At 29.7% G+C, this 6,646-nt stretch overlaps 1 long non-coding RNA gene across 2 annotated transcripts; it reads left to right on the plus strand.

Annotated features, from left to right (window-relative positions):
- The first annotated feature begins 567 nt into the window (after positions 1-567).
- On the plus strand, positions 568-3,830 carry LOC120254845. 2 transcript variants are annotated; one of them, XR_005534775.1, is made up of 6 exons: positions 568-878; positions 958-1,057; positions 2,094-2,370; positions 2,661-2,939; positions 3,052-3,158; positions 3,250-3,830. It is a non-coding gene; the product is annotated as an uncharacterized LOC120254845 (long non-coding RNA). The 2 variants fall into 2 exon arrangements; XR_005534776.1 differs by lacking the exon at positions 958-1,057.
- Positions 3,831-6,646: the final 2,816 nt, after the last annotated feature.

A 6,646-nucleotide genomic window follows, 5' to 3' on the forward strand; every position in this document is an offset into this window, starting at 1 on the left:
AAGGATTGGAGAAAAATGAAGCAACCAGGAAATATCCTAAAGCTTATTATAGCTTAAGTAAGGAGGAAAAAAAGTTGTTTGTGAATGGGTAAGTCGACTTCGGTTTCCAGATGGGTATGTTTCAAATATAGCAAGGTGTGTTGATATGTGCAAGTATAAGATGTATGGAATGAAAAGCCATGATTACTATGTATTCATGCAAAGGTTAATCGCTACAGCCTTTTGTGAATTATTACCATTGTCGGTATGGAAGGCTTTGATAGAGCTAAGCTTATTTTTCAAAGATCTTATATGTTCGACGATTAGAGTGGAAGACATGAATAGCCTTATCGAAGAAATTCCTGTGATATTGTGCAAGTTGGAGCGTATATTCCCTCCAGTTTTTTTGACTCAATAGAACATCTTCCAATTCACTTACCATATAAAGCACAGATAGCAGGGCCAATGCAATATCGTTGGATGTACCCATTGGAGAGGTAAACTTTAATATAAATTCAGCCTATATGATTTTGTTTAATGTCTATTTTTTCAATTTGATATAACTATTTTTATTTATAATTTAGGTTCTCACATCATTTACAAAAGAAGGTAAATAACAAAGGCAAGGTTGAAGGTTCAATTTGTAATGCGTACTTAATTAAAGAAGCATCAACTTTTTGTTCATATTACTTTGAGCCTCATGTGAACACAAAGTTAAGAAAAGTACCTCGTAATGTTGATGGAGGAGAGGTTGAAACATCTGAAGGTCTTTTATCAATATTCAGTTTTCCTGGTCGACCATATGGGCAAGCAAAATCATGACGTTTGACTGATAAAGAGTACCATCAAGCTCAAACTTATGTCTTACTAAATTATGATGAGGTTCAACAATATGTCAAGTATGCTTCTCTACTTCAATTTAATTAAAAAGAAAAATTTTAGTTTCTTTTTTTAACACAAATACTTTTGCTTTTGAAGGATATTTGTGGAAGAGGTGGTGGAAAATACACCTAATATAACTGATGCACAAGTTGATGATTAATTGGAAAATGAATTTACTAACTGATTTAAGATTTATGTAAGTCTTAAGCTTTATGTATTCTTCTTATTTATCAATCTTACTATATTGATTTCTTGTCTATTAATATTAATAGTGCATCTTATTATGTAGGCATGGGATCCTAATAATAATGTGACAAATCAAATGATGAATGATCTCGCAACTGGGCCTTTAAAAGTTGTGATGACTTTATCCATTGTATTTCATCAAATGGTATAAATTCCATACAACTGAGCATGGTGCGAGAAGGATGACAATAAATAGTGGAGATTGTGTAAAGGGTTCCAATTACAGTACAACATCATATGATTATTATGATCTTTTGAGGAAGATTATACAATTAGAGTATCATGCACTCCCAATAAAAAGGACTACATTATTCAAGTGTGATTGGTTTGATCCAACTCTAAATGTTGGGATGAAGATACATAAGGATTACAATCTTGTGGATATCAATCACAAAAAAAGGTTTAACAAGGATGAACCCTTCATTTTATCAACACAAGCAACACAAGTATATTATACATCTTATCTAAGCATGAAACGTGACAAGGATAATTGGTGGGCTGTATGCAAAATTAAACCAAGAAAAATTATTGATGATCCACTAGCAAATTTGGCATTCCAAAAAGATGAAATTGAAGACCACTATGTTGACAATATCGATGATATACCGAGACCTCTAAATGATTCAAATGGAGGTTCCATTGAGGTTGATAATAGCCATGATGATATACTAGAAGATGAAATTGAAACAGATTTTGAAACTGAAGATAACTCAGAAAATGATGAAGATGAATACATTTCTGATGATAATGAGTTGTAATCATTAGTTTTTTTATTAGATTGGTGAACAAATGCAATACATTTTATATATTGTAGTACTTGAATTGCAATTTTTTTGAAGTTATGATTATTGTGGATTGTAAGTTTTCTTTTGCTAAGTTATATTTCTTTTTTCAAAAGATATTGTTTTAGTTTATTTATATCATGTATTATTTACATATGTTGACTTATTTTGTTGTCAACTAATTATATTTTTATAATTTTATAGATATGGCTAGATGTAAAGAAAGGACTAGATTAAGAGGAGGAAGGAGTGGAGGCCGCACTTCTCATGCTCATTCAATCATTGAAGGATCAAGCAATGCTGATAGTGTACCATTTTCAAATGCCACTATTCCAAGTGTTGAGGAAAAAATGAATGGTATTGAATCTCAACAACCGAATCAAAATGTTGTAGCTATTAGTGATACTCAAGCAAACTATGATAGCACACAAGATGCTTCAACCATTGTTGGGAGGTTACATATCACAGTTGTGAATTGATTGTAAGTATTCACAATTTGACAATAATAGTATTTGTTATGTTCACTATTTATTGTTTATTTTATACTTAAACTATAGTAGGTTAGAGCCATCTAGCAAATGTGCAAGGATAATCACAAAAAAGTTTAAGGAAAAAATTGACTTTGAAGGATACACATGGAAGACAATGTCACAACCTATAAGAGACTTTTATTTTGAAGAATTTTTGGTATTATTCATTATCATTTCTAATTTTTTTTTTTTGTTTTATTTTTTCTTGTTTTGAACATTGAATATTTTTTATCTTATGTAGAAGCACTTTATTTGGGATTCCTCACTAGAGGCACAAATAAAGGAAGCTTGGATTTTGAAAGCCTCACAATGATATAGTGATTTTTTGAGGGATATAAGGGACGCAACAACAAAGCCAGAGTATCTAAGTGAGGAGGAGTACAAGCATTGGAAAGCTGTCTGGGATAGACCTACATTTATGAAGAAAAAAGAGATAAATTCTAAAAAACAACGTGGTATTGCTGGGCCATCATGCTATACAGGAGGGTCAAAATCTAATGTTGAGCAGGGGAAGAAGCTTGTAAGTATAAATATAAGATTTTAAATGTATTGAAACATGTTTATTTTATTTTATTTTGCAAATTCTTGTATTACATGTTCCCAAGAAATTTTAATGTTTCTTATCGCTATAGGAATCTAAATTGGGTCGAAAGCCACTCCACATGATCTTTTTTTGCATACTCATACCACGAAACATGATGGGGAAACTTTTGTAGATCTCAAGTCAAAGACAATCAATGTAAGCATTTCTAAGACCGATGACATTTTAATGCAAGTTGTTAATTTTTTTTCTTCTAAATATGTATTATTGACATTTGTTTTCAATGTAGGATAAGATGTTGACTTTGAAACAACATGCAATTTCTATAGAATCTGTATCAACAAACTCAGGAGCTACTACAGTAGATGAATTGGCTCTTTATATTAAAGCTGTTGGTGGAGAGAAGAAAAGAAAAGTCTATGCTCTTGGTTCTCAAGCATCTTCCCATTATGGATGTTCAAATTCAAATGTCATTAACTCAAATGCAACATCTACTATGAAAAATAATGAAGATTTACAAAATTAGTTAGCATATGTCCGTAATCAACTACAAATCCAACAATAGCGGCATCAACAAGAGCGTCAAGAAACTCAACAAGAGCTTCAGCAAACTCGAGAAGAGGTGGTTGAAATGAGGAGGATGTTACAATTACTTATATCTCAAAATCAAGCACCTTCTCAAATAAATCAATCAGGTCATGATGAAGATGTTGATCCTACTCCACCAACTTAGTAGTTAATGTTCTTATCTTGTGACATATTTCTCATATTTGTTGCTTCCTTATGATACTTTTGAGTTTTAGTACTTGCCACTTATATTAGCTATATGTGCTTGAAGCTATTTTGAATATGAATTATGTTGTTTTTTAATGTCTTTGACAATGTTTAATATAATTTTTCATACTTGGTTATGATAGATTGCAATTGTTATTTTTAGCATATTGTAGTAAAATTTACTGATTTTTAGCAATGAATGATTTAATACAGGTTTTTTTATTATAATTTGTAATACAATTTAAAATAAATAATTAAAACTTTGTTTTATATTAGCAAGGGATTACCCAGGGAATAATCATTTTTTTCAAATTTTATCACCCACGGACTGCCCAGGAAATAATCCCTAAGTATATTTAGCATGGGATTACCCAGGAAATAATCATTTTTCTCTAATTTTATTACCCACGGATTACCCAAGGAATAATCCCTAAGTATATTTAGCAAGGGATTACCAAGGGTAGGATTCATTACTATTACATTCAAATACTAACGAATTACCCAGGACATAATCCCTGGTAAACATTACCCAGGGATTACCCAGGGACTAACATTTCAATTTTTTGAAAATTTAGCAACAGATTACCTATGAAAAATCCCTTGGTAACATTACCTATGAATTTCCCATAAAGGTTTCAAAGCAAATTACTTGTCCATGATGAATTATTTAACTTAAATTACCTAAAGATTTCCTAGAAAATATTTTAAAGCAAATTCCTTGTCTTTGATGAATTGATTACCATTAATTACCTAGGGAATTTATTATTTACCCACAGAATAATTCGTTGCTATTTAGCAAGGATTATAAAATCCGTGGGTAAAGTATTACCCACGAGTCTATTACCCAGGGATGTTAATCCCTGGGAAATCCTTAGCTAATGAATATTAGCCAGGGATTTTACAATTTTAGTTAGGAAATTGTCCCAAGCTAATTTATGTTTTTCTTGTAGTGAATAAGTTTTTATAAGAATATGAATTTAGGACAATCTCATTTGTAACACATACATATGACATTTTTATAAGAAACTACATAATGTTACATTAGTTTAATTAATGCATGACAATAAGTTTTTGTCATAAGTGATATATCATTTTCATTCTAACGAGAGTACTTATCATTGAGATTACTGGTTAAACATTGATAATGAATTTTTACAATACCCAATAATGTCCTTCTATAATGCCATCATAAAAATCTTACACAAAAATAAAAAAATTTAAATTGTAGAATAAAACAAATTAATATGACATTAGTTAAAATATAAAAATTGAAACAGTGGATATGACATCAAGGGCACCACATATTAAAAATTAAAAAATTAAAAATAATCCTAGTGTCTATAATATCTAATCATTTATATTAAAAAAAAATATATAAAAATTATATGTAATTATTAAAAAACTAACAAATAAAAAACTTTGATAATGAATTTTTTTTTACAATACCCAATAATGTCCTTCTATAATGCTATCATAAAAATCTTATATGAAAATACAAAGAATTACAGAATTAATTATAAAGTAAAACATATTGATATGACGTCAATTAAATTATAAAATTGAAACAGTGGATATGACATGAAGGACGCCATGTCTTGAGGGTAAAAAACAAATTAAAAATATAAATAAAGAAAGAAAAAGAAAAGTAAAATTATGTGAAAAGGAAAGGGGATGAACAGCAAATTTAATACCACTCATGCCTCTCTATCTATGAGTTTTGGTGGCAAGGGAGGCGATAGGTACCAAAGGTGAGATTCAATCTAATTCTTTTTTATTTTTTTAATTAGTATTTTGTACAATTTCAACTTCTTTTTCCTTTATATATTTGGATGATAATAATATTAAAAACAAGATTCACTGATTTTTAGTAGCTTGACCACAAAGCTTTGATGGTGAGGCTTGTAAAATTTAGATACTAGTTGCTCCTATCCCGTTCTCTCTCGGCATGGATCTCTTGAGTTCTTGCTTCCATGTGGTAAGCCATCTGATCCCTTCCTCTCTTCTTGTCCTAAATCCTAGCTTTTTGTCCACCTTTCTTATTTTTTATAATTTAATTTTACCTATAATTGTTTTGTTATTTTTGTTAAAAAACTGATAATTTGTGTTTATGTTGTTTCTTGGTGGTTAGAACATCAATTTTGTAGTAAGTTCATGGATATTGCATAGAGGTTTATTCACTTTGTTTCCTCTATTTCCACTCTCTTCCTCTTATAACTGACTTTTTTTTTATAAATGAACATATTTTATCCATTTTTTGGATAATCAAATATTATAATTATATAAAAAATTCTCTAGAAAAGAGATTTATCTTTTTGTCGACATAAATGAAAATGAAATCAAATTTATTAATTCATTGATCCAGCATAACACCAAGACATACCAAATTTTGAAGCAAGAGAATTTAAATCCTGTTGGAAGTTAATTATCGGCAAGTCTTGCTTTATTTCCTTGTTTCTATTGCATTTATCTCTACTTCTCTTCACCACCATATTTCCAAGTTATGGTTCTCTCAAACAGTGTAAATATTCTTTTTCTTGCTATCTTTTCATTGTAATAATCATAATTTGTTAAATAAAATACATTATTGATGATGATTAAACTATCCACTTATTCAAACTTTGATCATGTATATCCTAATTTGTGTCTTTCTCTCCCAACTTTTGCTGTTTTTCACTAATATTGGTTTTATTAGACCTTTTTTATATAAACAATGTGAGTTGTTGTTCATCTAAGTTCAATTCTAGATTACTAATTCTTCTTCTGATCTCTAGTTAAGAAAGAAATGTGTTTAGATTAATGAAAGAAAATGAAAGAAAATGAAGCAAGTAAAGGAAAGAATAGGTAGAATAATCAGGCAAACTAGAATCGAGGTTTCAATAATAAGATAGCAATGCCCTATAGTATGCTGACTT

The sequence above is a fragment of the Dioscorea cayenensis genome, unplaced genomic scaffold (genome assembly GCF_009730915.1).
Source record: "Dioscorea cayenensis subsp. rotundata cultivar TDr96_F1 unplaced genomic scaffold, TDr96_F1_v2_PseudoChromosome.rev07_lg8_w22 25.fasta BLBR01000653.1, whole genome shotgun sequence".
Classification (NCBI taxonomy): Eukaryota; Viridiplantae; Streptophyta; class Magnoliopsida; order Dioscoreales; family Dioscoreaceae; genus Dioscorea; species Dioscorea cayenensis.